The sequence below is a fragment of the Perognathus longimembris genome, unplaced genomic scaffold, assembly GCF_023159225.1.
Source record: "Perognathus longimembris pacificus isolate PPM17 unplaced genomic scaffold, ASM2315922v1 HiC_scaffold_5662, whole genome shotgun sequence".
Classification (NCBI taxonomy): domain Eukaryota; kingdom Metazoa; phylum Chordata; class Mammalia; order Rodentia; family Heteromyidae; genus Perognathus; species Perognathus longimembris.
In genome coordinates, this window is record NW_025961114.1 from 98,596 (window position 1) to 115,600 (window position 17,005).

Sequence of the window (17,005 nt, forward strand, 5' to 3'; positions counted from 1 at the left end):
CATACAAGTGTGTACCCATAGCTGTAGAGCTGTAAAAGTGGAAGTGAATACACATGTGTTTGATGTTGTATTGGGCGAGTTTTCACAGCTACATGTAGCCATGCACCCACAAAGCAAGATACAGCGCCCAGAAAAGGAACAGGACATACTCGCCCCATCAGGAGGCTTGGTACATGTATTAAAGTAATAGAAATGTTTACAATCAGAGTTGGCCTCTGACGCTGTGGCTGTTCGTGTCTGCGTCCTGACTGCATTGCTTCCTACACCTTTCCTCACGCACCATTCCACGGCTTCCCTTCACCTTCTGCAGTCCGTTTATAGATTCTGAAACCTGTCTACGTAATTGTACACACCCCAGTTCTTTCTCCTCCGTTTTTCACCCACTGTGCCGCCTTCCTGGAACACCACCCTTCCTTCCTTTGCCACACAATGTGAAACGAAACTGCTTACTTGGCTCCAGAGAGCCCCTCCGATCCCAGTGGTCTAGATTATGAACTCCCCGCACTCGGTCGCAGTCATTGCAGCCTTTTGTCCGCTGAATCCAGGGAGCAAGGACTGTACCTAGCACCCACTGACGGCCTAGCACAGGAGTGTACGTCTGCACCGATTAGTGAACTTCTCAAGTGTGTTAACAAATGTCCATCTTTTTGTGCTGATAGGCTGGAAAGACAGACCGGAAGGAATTTGTGAGGAAGAAAACCAAAATAAATCCATTTTCCAGCTCCACAAATAAAGAGAAGAAAAAACAGAAGAACTTCATGATGATGAGATACAGCCAGAATGTTCGATCAAAACACAAGCGTTCTTTCCGAGAAAAGCAGGTGAGTTCAGCCTGAAATGTAGATAGCAGGAGCTGTAAGAGCGCTTGACCTTGGACACCGCCGTGTCCTCTGAGCCCTGTGGGGCCTTGCACTCTCACACACGAGAGCTGGGGGCAGGAAGCACGCAGCCTGTTCCCAGCAGAGGTGGGAGTTGATCGAGGTGGCCGTCGCTCCTGTGACCAGAGGCAAGCAAGCTAGATCCCTGGGAGGCTCCTTCGTGCTAACTGGCTGCCTTGTGGTCCGTGAACATACAGGGATTGACCGATGTTAAAAAATTAGACCTAGCTTTGATACCTACTTTATGAAACGCAGTTCTCTTGTCCTTTCTGTACGTGTCCTTTTGCAAAACCTTCCTGTGTCTGTCTTGAGGGCTTCGTTTTGCTTGTCGGCTTGGGTGGGGTGGGGTGGTGGTGATGGCACTTTGACACAGAGTCCTATGGTGTCATTCAGGGCCGCCTCCAACTTCTGACCCTCCTGCTAGCCGCCCAAGTGCTGGCATCACATTAGACCACTGTTGTGCCCAGCCTCCAAAAGAGATTTAAAATTCTTATTGTTTTCTCTATTTCTTTATTGTGATGCTACAGTTTGACCTCAGGGCTTCTCACTTACAGGGGTCCCGGCCCAGGCTGGATGGGGGGTGGGGGCGCGCAGGGGTCCCGGCTGGATGGTGTCTGGGTCTCGGGACCCGGGGCTCTGGATGACGGCCGGTCCTCGGATCTCAATCCCCGGATGCACCGGGAGTTTGCGTCTGAGCACCGAAGGTCAAGGCCGGCCCGGGCGGGAAAGCCCCGGGTGAACCGCGGGTGGGGGCGGCGGGGCGCGGCCCTGAGAGGGAAAGCCTGGGAACGGCACCGGGTCCCGCGCGCGCGCGCCGAGAGGTGGAGAGGGCTTGCGAGGAGGGGAGCCGGGCATGGTTCACCCCGGTACCGGCGCCCGGCGGCCATGAGAGCCCGGGGGGCGGGGCCGCGGGGGGCGGGACTCATGGGGCAAGGGGCGGGGCCGTGGGGCGGGACTCATGGGGTAGGGGCGGGGCTGCGGGGGGCGGGACTCATGGGGCGGGGCCGCGGGGGCGGGACTCAAGGGGCGGGGACACAGGGAGCGGGGATGGCGGGGCGTCCTCGCCCGCGTGCGGCCAGCCCGCCTCCGCCCCCGATGCTCGCTCGGGCTCCGCCCCGGCTCCTCCTCCGCGGCCTCGCCGGGACTCGGGCTGCGGGCCGCGGTGCGGTCGGGGTGCGGCCGGGATGGGAGCCATGCGGGGCGCGGGGCCGCCGTGCCCGCTGCTCCTCCTCCTCCTCCTCCTCGGGCCCGCGCTGCCGGCCTGGGCCGCGGCTCCACGTGAGCCTGGATGCGGCCCCCGGGGCGCGCTGTCTGCTGGTGCTGCGGACCTTCGACCCGGCCCTGCTGCCCTCTGCCGTGCTGCAGATCATCCGGTGAGCCGAGCGGCCGGGCCCGGGGCGGGGGCGCGGGGAGCCTCCTCGCGGGGATCTCCCCCCCCACACCCCGCCCGATCCCCCGGGGACCCCCCATCCCCCCGGGGATCCCCGCCCGCTCTCTCCGGGGACCCCGCACCCTCTACCCGCTCACTCCAGGCCCCCGCCCGCCGGCCCCTGACGCTCCCCGCCACCACCACCCCCCCCCCCCCGCCCGCCCTCCCGCAGGGCCCGGGTTCCGGACTGGGTGCTGGCGCTGCTGGGCTCGGCAGCCGCGGAGCTGCCGCGCCTGCTGCCTGGGCAGTATGCGGAGGAGATCCGCGGCGTCTGAGACTTCCTGCGCCTGCACCTGGCCGATGGCCTGCTGGTCAACCTGGCCTAAGAGGCCTCCGCGTGAGACCCGAGGGCCTGGGGGTTGGAGGGGGGGACGGGGGGCGGTGCTGAGCAGCCTGGTGGTGGTGGCGGTCTTGCACCTCCGAGAGAGGGCGCGCAGGTTTTGCCTGGTCACTTCCCCCACGCTGGCAGCCTTCCCCCCTCCCCCCATGAGCCTTCCCAGCGTCAGCAAGTGGAGAAGGAATTAAAACCCTTCCACGCTTCCTTTGTTACACAAACCGAAAATGAAGGGACACTTGTGTGCTTCTCCTTCCTCATTTTGTCATAGAAAGTTGGGGGGCTGGGTGTGGCAAAGTGAAGCTGTCAGGCCAGCTGCTCACCAGGCGGCGGGAAGATCGCAGCCCAGGCCACAAGCGCGAAGGTCACACACGGCCCAGGCCGCGAGCGCGAAGATCACACACGGCCCAGGCCTCGAGCGCGAAGATCACACACGGCCCAGGCCGCGAGCACGAAGGTCACACACGGCCCAGGCCTCGAGCGTGAAGGTCACACACGGCCCAGGCCTCGAGCGTGAAGGTCACACACGGCCCAGGCCTCGAGCGTGAAGGTCACACACAGCCCAGGCCGCGAGCGCAAGGCCAACTCCAAACACAAGCACAGCCCTCCATGAGGGGCCGGGCTCCAGTGGCGGCCTGCCCGGAGGGCCCCAAAGCAAACCCTAGCACCGCCACCGAGGGCGGCTCACAGTGGACCTGGGACGCCACCCGGGCTGAGGAGGAGCCGCTGCTGGGAGCACCCACGCGTGTGCACTAGGGGAAGTCGGCCTCCTGCGCGTGTGCAGCTCGCTCACCACATTGGGCTTCCTCCCTCACGCAGGTTCTGCACCAGCATAGTGGCCCAGGACCCCGCAGGCCGCATCTACCATGGGCGGAACCTGGACTATCCCTTCGGGGACATCCTGCGCCAGCTGACTGTCGATGTGCAGTTCTTGAAAAATGGCCAGGTACAGCCCGTGGGGTAGAACAGGTGGAAATCCAGGACTTCCTGAGCGGCGGTTACACTCCTTCGCGTGGTCTGCCAGTGTGTGCGTGTCATCATCGTGAGATTGTCTTTAAAATAAGAAGGGGGTGGGACACACGGTCAGCCTCCTCTTCCTCCTCTTCCCGTGCTCTCCGGTGCTCAGGCTGCTCTGGAATGGAAGGGGGCTGGTGTGGCGAGGGTGACGGACACCTGGTAGCTTCGGGGTCTGCTGTCCTGGTTTGAGTCCTGCCATTACTTCCTCTGTGAACCTGGGCAACCACTCAGACCTGTTCTGTGAACTGCATCTCCGGCACGGGAATAAGCACTTGATTGAGAAGGCCGCTTAGGTTACGTGGCGCGATCTATACGAAGCCTGGGGTAGCTATGTGATAGTAGGCAAGTAAAAAAAAATGAGCCTTCACGATACGAAGATGGTTTACCCATATCATTCGAAGTCATTTTGTTTTCAGCAAGATGTCTTTAAAAGTACGATGAGCCGGGCACTGGTGGCTCACGCCTGTCATCCTAGCTACTCAGAAGACTGAGATCTGAGGATCGCAGTTTGAAGCCAACCTGGGGAAGAAAAGTCCCTGGGAGACTCTTATGTCCAATTAACCACTCAATAACCAGAAGTGGCGCTGTGGTTTAAGTGGTAGAGTGTTTGCTGGAGCACAGAGAGGCTCAGGGACAGCGCCCAGGCCCTGAGTTCCAGCCCCACGACCCACAAAAAAAAAAAGTACAATTAAAGGCTGAGCATAGTGGTGCCCGCCTGTAATCCCAGCCACTCAGGAATTAGGAGCGTAGGAGGGCTGCAGTGTGTGGTCCGCAAGGCTTCCTCTCAGTCACTAAGCTGGGTGTGGTGATACAATCCGTGATCTCAGCTATGCAGGCGGTGTAGGGAGGAGGATCGTGAACTGAAGTTGGGTTGGGCAAAAAGCAAAATAACCTATCTGGAAAATAAGGTCAGAAGGGTTGGGAATGTGGCTTCACGGGTAGAACGGGGTACTAGCCGACGACCGAGCTCTGAATTCCAACTCCAGCAGCACCAAGAGAAGAGGGAAAAGAAAACTAGCCGCCCAATGGGTGCTGTTGTCCGATGGCTGTGGAAACTTCTAGAGAGACAGTTCAAAGCCTTTCACTGCCATAGAGCAGGTAGTATCTAAAAGCCAGACTCGAGCTTTAAGAACAAGGACAATAGGATGGGCTAATTTCCTGAATAGGCACTAAAAATTTGTTATTGAATGAGCAGTCATCAACTTTTGTAAAGAAAACTTTTTTTCTCACTGAAGATTCAAACAGTACAGAGACATTTAAAGTGGACGTTTCTCTTTTCTCCATGGCATACTGAAGGTATTTACTTGGTCACTGTTAACAATTTTTAGTAAGGCTGGCTTCAGAAGAAAATCGTAGCCAGGTAGCCAGGTGCCGGTGTCGCGTGCCTGGAATCCTAGCTACTTGGGAGGCTGAGATGGGAAGGCTGTCATTTAAAGCCAACCCAGGCAGGAACGCCATGAGCCTTTTTCTTCAGTTAACCCCTAAAAGGCCAGAGGTGGCTCTGTGGCCAGCCTTGAGCAGACAAAATGTCAAGCAAGAGTGCAAGGCCCTGAATTCAAGCCCCAGTGCTGGCACAAAAAGAGAAATAAATAATCATGAAAACAATGGGGTGGGTGTGACAGTGAATGACTTGGTAACATTTAAAATTTAGATGTGATTTATTATTGGTGACAGTAAACAAGTCCTACTTGTTCTCCTAAACTTCCAGAGGTTATGAAATGTGTGATGTTTATCTTACAAGCAAAGCAAAAGCTTTGAAAATCAGACCTCATTTTTTAACTTCCATAATGTAGGGGTCCTTCTTTTGAGAAGAATGTTTTATAAATATATAAGATAAAAGGACTTTCAGTGGACATCCCTGATAGTGAAATGCAGGTCATTTCAACCCTCTTCTTTTTTAACACCTCAGGCAAGTGATGACTTAGCAGTGAGTCTAATAACTACCGAGATTTCAGAGTAGTGACTGTCCACTGTGCTACTCGAAGTTAGCAGCAGCCTCCAGCATTGCACGTGAAAATCCCTGTGCCTTGCTGCTCATCCGCCTCCTCCCGCACCACGGGTGCCGTGTGCGCTCGTTAAAGAAGCAGTTACACAACACACATGCAACTGTGGAGAAAGTACACTCAAACCCCTACAATAAAATACATTAAAACTTAAAAAAAGAAGCAGTCACATCTCAGGGAGAGGTTAGTGAGAATAAAGACACGCCTCTTTCCCCCACTCTGTTTCACTCCATTGAATTGGATCCATGCATCCCCAGGTTAAGAGCCATGTTCTAGAATATTCTTTCAGAGATAACATTCTATTATGTTAAATATATATATAAGAAAAAAGTGTTAAAAATACTACAGGAAATTGTGTGCATGTGTGTGTGCGTGTGTGTGTGTCTCAACAGTACAGTGGTGCCTGCTCTTGGTTTCAGGTTGTGCGTGTGTGCATGTGTGTGCGTGTGTGTGTGTCTCGGCAGAACAGTACAGTGGTGCCTGCTCTTGGTTTCAGGTTGTGTGTGTGTGCGTGTGTGTCTCAGCAGAACAGTACAGTGGTCCATGCTCTTGGTTTCAGGTCATGCATGTGTGCGTGCGTGCGTGTGTGCATGTGTGTGTGTGTCTCAGCAGAACAGCACAGCGGTCCGTGCTCTTGGTTTCAGGTTGTGCTTGCGTGCGTGTGCGTGCGTGCGTGTGTGCGTGTGTGTCTCTCGGCAGAACAGTACAGCGGTCCCTGCTCTTGGTTTCAGGTCGTGCGTGTGTGTGCGTGTGTGTGCGTGTGTGTGTGTCTCTCGGCAGAACAGTACAGTGGTGCCTGCTCCTGGTTTCAGGTCGTGCGTGTGTGTGCATGTGTGTGTGTGTGCGTGCGTGTGTGTGTGTGTGTGTCTCTCAGCAGAACAGCACAGCGGTCCGTGCTCTTGGTTCCAGGTCGCGTTCACGGGGACCACGTTCGTGGGCTACGTGGGGCTGTGGAACAGGCAGAGTCCATACAAGTTCACGGTCTCTGGTGACGAGTGAGGTAATCACCGCGCGCTCCTGGGCGTTTCCTCCTGTGCCCCTGCTCAGTGTGTCCACACACCTCCCGCGCTCCCCTCACGGGGTGGCGGGGCTTCTGCAGGACAGCCCACCCGAGGCGGGGGACACAGGAGGGCCCAGAGGTGGGGGCTGGGGTGAACGCGCCCAGGCTCTGCGGCCCGTTCCTGTACTAGCTCAGGACAGGACAGGCGTTTCCAGAAACAAGACAAGGTCAGCTTGCTTACAGCATCAAGTGAGCGGTAAGAGCTCACTGATGGAGGAGCCTGGGACTAGGAGGCAGGCGTGTGCATGCGTGTGTGTGTGTGTGCGCGTGCGTGCACATGCTCAGCCGGGGCCTGGGCGCTGTCCCTGAGCTCCGTTTGTCCAGGCTGGCGCTCTGCCCCTTGAGCCCCAGTTCCACTTCTGGCTTTCTAGTGGTTTCTTCGAGCCAACAGTTGAATGAACTTACCTGCTTGGGCTAGCTTTGAACCTTGCTCCTCAGAGCGTGGAGCCTCCTAAGTAGCCCGGTGCTGGTAGCTCACACCTATAACCTGAGCGAGTGGGGACACAGAGATTCACAGCTCGCGCAGGCGGAAAAGTCCTGCGAGGCTCTGACCTCGTGAACCGGCAGAGATCTGGGCATGGAGGAGCAAGTGGTAGAGCCCAGTCTTGAGCAAAACGACCAAGTCAGATCCTGGAGCCCCGAGTGCAAGCCCCTGGACTGGTGTACAGTTCTCGACCTCCGCAGATAAAGGCTGGTGGTGGGAGAATGCGGTCGCAGCCCTGCTCCAGGGCCACTCTCCGATCAGCTGGCTTTTCCGCACGGTGAGTCCGCCCGCCACCTCGCTGAACTTCACCCCAACCACGGCCGTCGTGGCGCGAGGCGTGTCAGCTCACAGCGCTGCTCCTGCACGGAGACCGTCCTGAGCCGATTCAGCCGCACACGTGTGGCCTTCCCAGATACACACTGGCGCTGGTTCAGGGCCAGGCCGAGTCTCCGTGCCGCCTCATCGCGGCGGGAACAGGGGCCAGCGTGAGCTGCCCTGCGCTCAGTGCGGGCGGAGGGCGAATTGTAGGAAAAGGGGTGACTGGCAGCTTGAGCACGGGGGAGACAAAGTGTACGTAGAGAGGGGAGGTCCACAGGAAGCCACCCGTACTTGTTATTTATCTCTTGGTTCTTTTTAGAGTTGGAACTCAGAGCCTCGTGTTCAGGCTTGGCTGGCTTGCTCTGCTTGCACTCTACCATCTTGAGCCATGCCTCCAACTCCGCTTGGTGCTAGTTTATGAGAGATGGACTCCAGTGGTTTCTTTTGCATAGGCTGGCTTTGAACCAACCTTGGGTTTCGGCCTCCTGAGTAGCTAGGATTATAGGCGCTCTGAGCCTGCCTGACGTGGAGCTGGGTGGTTGCAGGGACTGAGTGACGTCGCCTCCTTCTCGTGCATTGGACGCCACCCACGAGTTCTTCTGATAACCTTGAATTTTCATACAGTAACTGGTTGAGATAAGAGATGGTGATGGTGATGGTGATGGTGATGGTGTATGTGTGTGTGTCCCAGTCTTTGTGCCCCAGGGGACCATCCTTATACAATGGGAAAACCAAAGAGGCCAAGCCTCAGCCTATTGGCCAGTGTCAGATACCATGTTGGCCGTCCGTCAGTCAGCCAGGGACAGAGACTTAGGGGTTCGCATGATGGACACACGGTTTGTTCCCATGCCATGGCCCCTGCCTGTAGTCCCGGCTAGGCACTGGGAGCGGCAGACCCCATCTGGTAAACAGCAGAGGGGACCAGGGCGCGGCCGGCCTTGCAAGTGCAGGGCCAGGGTTCAGTCCCAGGGTGGGTGGGGAGAGCAGGTGGAGGGGGAGGCGTGGACTCTTGGGACGTCGAGGAGGTGGTGTGCCTCAGCAGCCCGCGGTGTGGACTGGGGACTCAATGGTTCCAGCCTTGCGGGAGACACTGGTGCTGCTCTGGGCTGCCGGTCAGGGCAAGAGGCTTGGAGCAGAGCCGCGCTCGGGTGACGGGGGGGAGGGAGCTCGGCGGCCATTCCCAGGACGCCCTCCCCCTCATGACTCGTCTCCCTGCCCAGACGATGAGTGAGGCGGAAAGCTTTGAAGCAGCCGTGTTCAGACTGGCCAAGACCCCCCTCATCGCCGACATTTACTTCATCGTGGGGGGCACGGCCCCCCGGGAGGGGGTGGTCATCACCAGGAACAGAGGGGGCCCGGCAGACATTTGGCCGCTGGATCCTTTGAACGGGGCGTGAGTACCACGGAAGGCTCCGGGCTCTTCCTGTGAAATGGTTGTGTGGGTTTTTTTTAATTTGATGAAACTAGACATATTTCTTAGTTTTTAAATATTTCTTATCTGACAAGATGCATGACATAGATGATGGACATGATCAAATGACCCCCCGCCCAGGACGTAATGAGTGCTCATACAAAGTGAAGCCGTCCTCCATCCTGGCAGGGAAAGCCCTAAGCGCCTGCGCTCTGTTCTAGGTGGTTCCGAGTGGAGACAAATTACGACCACTGGAAGCCCGCGCCCAAGCGAGATGACCGCAGGTAGCCGCCCCCCTGCCTGGGCTCGGCATGGTGTGCGTGGTTGGGAGGTGGCTGGTCCCCTTCTCCCCCGGGACTGGGCAGACCTGCAGCGCTGGCTCCTTCCAGGGAAACGCACCCGCTTCCTTGCCAGCGTGTGCCCAGTGCGGATGTGGGGGCTGGGGAGGAGACCGCGCCCAGGGCCTCTTGGATCTGTTGGGCCAGGAGCCCCGGATCCCACAACCAGACCCCCCTGACCCACCGTGAAATCTCCAGGGTCTCTTTCACCCACTTGTAAATGAAAGGAGGTGGCCGGATGTATTGCCTTTTCTATAAGATGAAAGAAAGAGAGAGAGAGAGAGAGAGAGAGAAAGAATGAACGAACAAAGGAAAGAAAGCCAACAGCTAACAGATCCAGGGCTTTCGTTATCCACCGCCCCTTTCTTAAGTGCCAGTACCAAGGCTTGAACTCGGGGCCTCGCTCAGCTTTTGCACCCGTAGCTGGTGCTCCACACCTTGAACCAGGCCGCCAGCCCTGCTTTTGACTGGTTAATGGGATCTGGAGTCTCTGTCACTCTTCCTGCCTGGTCTGGCTTCAAACCCCCTTGCTGATCCTCCTGAGCAGATAGGCAGATGACAGGCGTGAGCCGCTTGTGCCCGGCTCCATCGCTGCTTCTCACTGTGAAATGTCTGCTGGTCAGGGTGTCCCCCAAGAGCCGGCAGCTGTGTGGCCGCCCCCGCCCCCGCCTCTGTGGGGAGGACCATTCCACCTCGAAGCCGAGCATGGGAGGCCGAGGTCGGCCTGGACCACGAGTCCTCCTGCTGGGCCCCGGGGCCACTGGTTCCCAAGTGTTTGGTGACCTTCAACCTTTGTCTTCACAGAACTCCTGCCATCAAAGCCCTGAATGCCACGGGGCAGGTGCACCTCAGCCTGGAGGCGCTTTTCCAGGTAAATGCCCTCCCCCCTCCTGCACCTCAGCCTGGAGGCGCTTTTCCAGGTAACTGCCCTCCCTCCCCTGTACTCTACCAGGATGTCCGGCATCTTTATCTTATATACTGGAGAAGAAAACTTGTCTGAAGTGAGGCGAAAGGTGGCCGTAAAAGCCCTACCCAGTTAAAGTCCTTTTGCAGCATTTTCTCCTATCTCTTTGTTGTGAATTAAATTGTGTCACTTCCCCCATGCTTCCCTTTATGTTAAACAGAAACACATAGTTGTCATACATGTCTCTGTGTGTTTGCCGTTTGGTTCTGAGGCAGGGCCTGAACTCAGGGCCTTTGCCCGGCATTTTTGCTCCTGACTTGCACTACGGCATGTGAGCCGAGCCCCCCGTTGAAGCAGTTTGTGGGGTTAACTGGAAGGAGGCGCCTCATGGACTTCTGTCCCTGGGCTGACTTCAGACCCTGGTCCTCAGATCTCAGCCCTGAATGATGAGATCCGGTGTGCGTCCCTGCGCCTGGCTGCATCCTCGGAAAGGGAGCGGTGATGGGTGTGTTAGGTTACGTGTTCCTCACGGACAGCACCGTGGGACCCGCGCTGCTCTCTGGCTTTCTTACAGTGAGCCTCTTTCCCCCGTGCAGGTTTTGTCGGTGGTTCTGGTGTATAACAAGTAAGTGAGCATGAGGGATGCTGTTCACCTGTCACGTGGGCACCGCATGCAGGGCCGCACCTGCTCCCCTCCGGCTCTGGGGGCTCCCGGCGCGCGCATGGGGGTCCCAGCTGCCGGGGCTTGTCACCCGGGCTTCACGTGCTGCTCACTCAGGCATGCCAAGTTTTGCCAGATGGGACGTTCATGAAGAAAACCAGGGAGGGGGTGGAGGGAGGGGCCTAGGAGGAGGAAAAGGGCGCGGCGGCCCCCCCAGGCCCGAGCTCTGCCGCCCTCCCAGGAGGGGTTCGTGAACTCTGTGAGGACTCAGCTCGGGAAGGTCACCTGAATGAACACAGACCCCAGACGTCCAGGCCTCTCACCCCGGGATCAACGCCAGAGACGCTCAGCCCCCCACTGCCCCCTTGTGCTGGGGTGCGGGATTGCCCCATGTCTCCAGGGCCTCCGCCTACTCCCTGTATCAGGCCGGGGCCTCGGCCTCCGCCCCATGTCTCCAGGGCCTCGGGCCTCCGCCCTGTGTCTCCAGGGTCTAGTGTCTCCAGGGCCTCGGCCTCCGCCCCTTGTCTCCAGGGCCTCGGCTTCCACCATGTGTCTGCCAGCACAGCTGCAGATGCAGTGGGCCTGAGCCCCAGCTGTCTTTGAAGACATGGGGTGGCGTGGGACACGGAAGGAGAGGCTTGGGGCGTGAGCACACACAGGCTCGTGTGTAGGCCTCTCGCACAGTGCGTGGAGTCGGAGGCACAGTGTTTTTCGTGTGCTGGTGTTGCGGCTTGAGCGCGGGGCCTGGGCGTTCTCGCTTGGCTTTTTCACTCGGGCCCGGTGCTCCGTGGCTTGAGCCACTGCTCCACTTGTGGCTGCTTGGTTGTTCATTAGAGATTGAGTTTCACTCTCCTGCTGGCCTGGCTTTGAACTGGTCATGGATCTTATCCTCCGAGGCTAGGATTATAGGCAGGAGGTGTCTGAGAAGTTGCAATTCCAATTTATTGTTTTAAGAATTTGGAGCTCTCTGGGCCTCGGTTTTTATTCTTGTCCCTTAGTGTTAGAGATGGCTTGGATATTTCCCCCATCTTTGGAATACCAGGGGAAGTGACGCAAATGTAAGAACTCATCTTCTAATTTCCAGCTACACCATTTACACGACTGTAATGAGCACCGCCAGCCCAGACAAGTACACGACGAGGGTCAGAAACCTGAGCTGAGGTACGTGCGCGAGGAAGGTGTGCCGGCTCCGGTTGGCGATGTGGAGGGGTGTGGGTGTGCTGTGCGTGTGCAGGGGGTAGCTCTCATGGAGGGGCGCCTCTACGCTTAGTACGTCTCTGTCCTGTCTGACGGAGCAGCACGGAGCGCAGGCGGCGAGCACTCGGAGGCCCCGCTGCAGAGCCCCGGCTTCTGACTCAGAAACCTGGGTGGATGTGTCGCTCACTCGGAAACGTTCAAGTTCACCAGGCACCGGTGGCTCAGGCCTGTCATCCCAGCTACTCAGGAGGCTGAGATCGGAGGATCATTGTTCCAAGCCAGCCTGGGCAGGAAAGTCCATGAGACTCTTACCTCCCGTAAACTACTCAGCAAAGGCCAGAGGTGGCGCTGTGGCTCAAGTGGTAGAGCGCTAGCCTTGAGCAAAAAGAAGCTCAGGGTCAGCACCCAACCCCTGAGTTCAAGCCCCAGGACCCACACAAAGAAATCTTAAAATTCTCAGTCTTGGTGAAAGTAATTACTTTTCCTTTCTTTACAGGTCAGTGTTTAAAGAATGAAACACCTGAAGAGAGTGAGACACCTGTAATCCTAACTATTCAGGAAGCTGAGATCTGAAGATGGTGGTTCCAAGCCAGCCCAGGCAGACAAACCCAGAGACTCTTATATCCAATTAAACATCAAAAAGCCAGAAGTGGAGGGGTGACTCAAGTGGTTGTGCTCCAACTTTGAGCGAAAAAAAGCTAAGAAACAGCACCTAGGCCCTGATTTCAAGCTCTGCTATCAGCACATGCAAGCAAAAGAAACCCTTGTAGAGGTGTACTTTTCATTTTTTGAAGACCTGTACTTGAATAAAGAACACAAGGTGAATAATTGTGATTGAAAAACAGAGACTGGTTTACCACTCAAGTCTCCCATCCTGAGGAGCGGGAGCAGGGTAGGTCCCTGGAGCAAGTGTTGGGGACGTGGGTTATGCAGTCGCGGCTCTCCTGTTCTTGTTGCCTGTGTCTCATGAAGCCTGCACAGTTCAGAGATAACTGATACCCTCGGCCTTATTCCCAGCGCCTCGGGATTCTGCTGTCACACTTAGGCTTAACCAATGAAGAGCTGGCGGGGGGGGGGGGGGGCAGGGAGTGGCTAAGGGCGTGGCTGAGGTTCTGGGTGGCTGAGGTTCTGGGTTTTAATCCCCACTACTACCAAATAAACACCGCTGTTCATTGTCAAGTCCTTCTGAAAGAGCCCAGTTTAAAAAACAACAACATAGGGGAGGGGAGTATAGTTCAGTGGTAACACACCTCCTCGTGGGTATGAGCCCTGGGTTCTACCCTAGCACTGAAAAAAAAAACCCAATGAAGAAAGGGAGAACTCAGCCAGGCACAAGAGGCTCCCATCTGTAATCCTAGCTACTCGAGAGGCTGAGATCTGAGGACCACAGTTCAAAGCCAGCCCAGGCAGGACAGTCCGTGAGACTCTTATTTCCAATAAACTAAGAAAAAGTTGGAAGTGGTGCTGTGGCTCAAGTGGTAAAGTGTGCGCCTTGAGCCAAAGACGCTCAGGGACAGCACCCAGGCTCTGAGTTTAAGTCCCGGGACTGGCAGAAACTAAAAAGTGGACTGGGGAGAACCCTAGTTGAACACCTGTTCAGTGGTGTGTTACTCTGGCCTTGTTCATAGATTTTGGTGTGACGAGACTCTCACCCTTTGTAATGTTTCTAATATATATTTTTTAAAACCTGTGGACCTTTCTAAATAACCACTGTCTTAATGCTTTTTAAAAATAATAGGAAACCGAAAGATATTTTCTTGTCCTTTATTAATGACATTTGTTACTAAAATGTGATGAGCATAATAAAAAAAAATACTAAGCTATTCATGCTGCCTTCCTACTTTCCCACCTGTGAAGTTGATGAAGAGTCATCGCAAGAAAAATTACATTGCTGGGCCCTGGTGGCTCACCTCTGCAATCCTAGCTACGTAAGAGGCCGAGACCTGAGGATCATGGTTTGAAGTCAGCCCAGGCAGGAAAGTCCACGAGACTAACCAAAAAGTCAGAAGTAGAATTGTGGCTCAAGTGGTAGAGTACTAGTCTTAAGCAACAAAGCTCAAAGACAGTGCCCAGGCCCTGAGTTCAAGCCGGGGACCAACACACACAATCAGATGGAAAAGCCCAAACCTCTCCTGAGAAACAAGTTCACTAGCAAGTGTGTGATACCCGCTTGGGAGCACGCAGACAGACACGAGCCACGCGAGGTGTGGTGGGAACTGGAGCTTCTGTGCCATCTGACAGAAGCGTCTGGGCTCCGTGAGGATGGCAACTTGTAAGAAGTCAAATACAAGAAAGCGGTGGCAGATAAAGGCTAAGGAGCAAGTCGGTGTTGTAGGGAGCACCCTGCACCGGGAGTCCTCCACGGGAGTCCTCCTAGACATAAACCACTGTCTACCCATCAGGACTTTTGTGTCGATCCTGGCTGCTCAGAAGGCTGAGTTCTTCAGGGTCATAGCTGGACGCCAGCCGGGGCAGGAAATCCCCTGGCTTTTACTCTAGTTAACTAGCAAAAAGCCAGAAGCAGAGGTGTGGCTTACGCAGTAGAACATCAGCCTTGACTGAAAAAGCCATGCGAGGATAGGAGGCACTGAGTTCAAGGCCCGGTACTGGCACTTAAATAAAGCAATAACCCATGTCCATCGTGGAGGCTGTAGACGGTAAGGGAGGTTTGGGGTCCAGAAGATTCTGTTCTGCATCCCCCTGGAGACGGAGAACACAGGCACGGGGATAGGCGAGCAGAGCTGACTTACTGCAAAGTGACCATTCTTTTTAAATAACCTTAACCTCGCGGTCGTAACAGTCCACAGTTCTGGCAAACACACGTGGACCGTTGGCCACAGGCATCCCATAGCATCTGAGATCAGTCGAGATGAGTTCGTTTCTCAGGGCATAAAGTCCACAGTTTCCACCACGTCCTACGAGGAAGGCGCCGGCTGTGTCCATCAGATGCTAAGGCCGTCCCCGGGAAGTGAGGCCCAGGCCGGCCCCGGAGGGAAGCGAGGCCCAGGCCGGCCCGGGGAGGGAAGCGACGCCCAGGCCGGCCCGGGTAGGGAAGCGAGGCCCAGGCCGGCCCGGGGAGGGAAGCGAGGCCCAGGCCGTCCCCGGAGGGAAGCGAGGCCCAGGCCGCCCCAGTGCGGCTCCGTCCAGCGGCGTCTCGTCAGCACGCTCCCGGTTCTGGGTTAAGGGGCTCAGGCTTCTCGGACACGGCTTAGGCAGCGCAGCTCCTAATCCCCGAGGCTAAGAAGATCTGGAGCCGGGAAGGGTGGAGACAGCGGGAGGGAGACACTTCCGGACGCGGGGACACCCCGACTCTGCAGTGTCTACCTTCCACTTGTCCTTGGAGGCCTGACCTGGCACAGCCTGGGGTGTCTGTGCTTGCAAGGGGAGCCCTAAGTGCTTCTCCCTGTCTCTGAGCGCCGGGCCCAGGACTGCAAATGTCATGGCTGCCTTCCGGGGAGAAGGTGTGTCGGGCTGAGGCCGCGGCCCATGTCTTGGTCCAGTCAACTGGAAGAAATCAGACCGTTGGAGACCCCCACCGTCGGCTCCGAGACAGGTTTCTGCCTCCGTGTGAAAAGTACCCCATCAGGTAAGACTGAACTTCCTAGCCTGGAGCTCAGCACTTGGTGAGACTAAAAGAGCATCCTCCCCCCCCACCCCACCCCCACCCCGTCCTTCCCCCCGCCCCCCCCCAGGGCAGAAGTCAGGACAGAAGTCAGAGGACACCTCACCAACCAAGAGAAAGTCTTTGTGGGGTGTGTTTCAGTCATCCAGGGTGAGTCACCAATCCTCGTGTGTTCATCGCACTCAGAGGAAAGAGAAACGATTATCCACCTTCGTGAAGAAAGTGATGGTGCTGGCCATGTAAACCGGCTCTGCGGGAGGGAGGCAGCGACCATCAGAGGACTGCAGGTGGAGGCCGTCCCTCACACAATGGTGGTGGACGTCACCATCTTGAAAAGCAAGGCAGGCGTCGTGGACCCTGCTTGTAATCCCAGTTACGCGGGAGGTGGAAGAAGGGGCATTGTGGACAGAGGGCTACCTAGACAAAGTGATAGAAAGTTAGCCTGGAGCCCAAAAGCTCAGGGACAGGGCCCAGGCCCTGGGTTCGAGCCTTAGTTCAAGGAAAGAGTCTCACGGTTTTTCCTTCCCCAGCTGGCTTTGAACTTTGACCCTCGGGTCTCAGCTTCCTGAGTGACTAGGATTGAGTCACTGATGCCCAGCTTTGAGGTCTTGTCTTAATAACTATTTCACGATCCCTTTCCACTCACATTTCTAGTGATCTCTGGTATATTCTCTTAGCGAGTCTGTGATGACTTCACCATCTTCTCTTAAATAGCCATATATAAACCTATTGGTTTATAGCCATCTCTAATTTTTTTCTTCTACATAAACATTTTGGAAAAATATTATTTATTGCTTGTTTGTATGATAAAAGACCAAGTTAGATGAAGGTTTTGTGGTTCATGTCAGATATCATGTCCTCACTTTAAGGCAGTGTCAACAACTTTGGGAGGGGGGTGGTAACTGTAAAAAAAAACAAAAAGAAGCATCTTATTCTGCCATCTCTTTGGGATTCATAATCTCATAAGAAATAAAGTAGCTATTCTAGGTTGAGATCTAAGGATCACAGTTCAAAGCCAGCCTTGGCAGAAAAGTCTGTGAGTCTCTTACTTCTATGAACCACCGAAAAGCCAGCAGTAGAGCTGTGGTAGAATGTCAACCTTGAGCAAACAAAGCTACAGGACAGCACCCAGGCCCTGAGTTCAAGTCCCATTAAAGGCACAGGCACACACACACACACAAACACCACCACCACCACACCCAAAAAGATGAAGTATCAGAGAACAAAACAAGATTGCTTTAATCACAAACCTGAGCAAATGACAATATCCACCTGCATTGAAACACTGGATTATTTATTTATTCAACGCAAGCTAACTGGGTTGGAGGTGTGGCTTAGTTAGCAGAGCA

At 55.7% G+C, this 17,005-nt stretch overlaps 1 pseudogene; it reads left to right on the plus strand.

Moving 5' to 3' along the window:
* The first annotated feature begins 1,451 nt into the window (after nt 1–1,451).
* Nucleotides 1,452–12,618, plus strand: LOC125345424 (annotated as a pseudogene).
* The last annotated feature ends 4,387 nt before the right edge of the window (nt 12,619–17,005 follow it).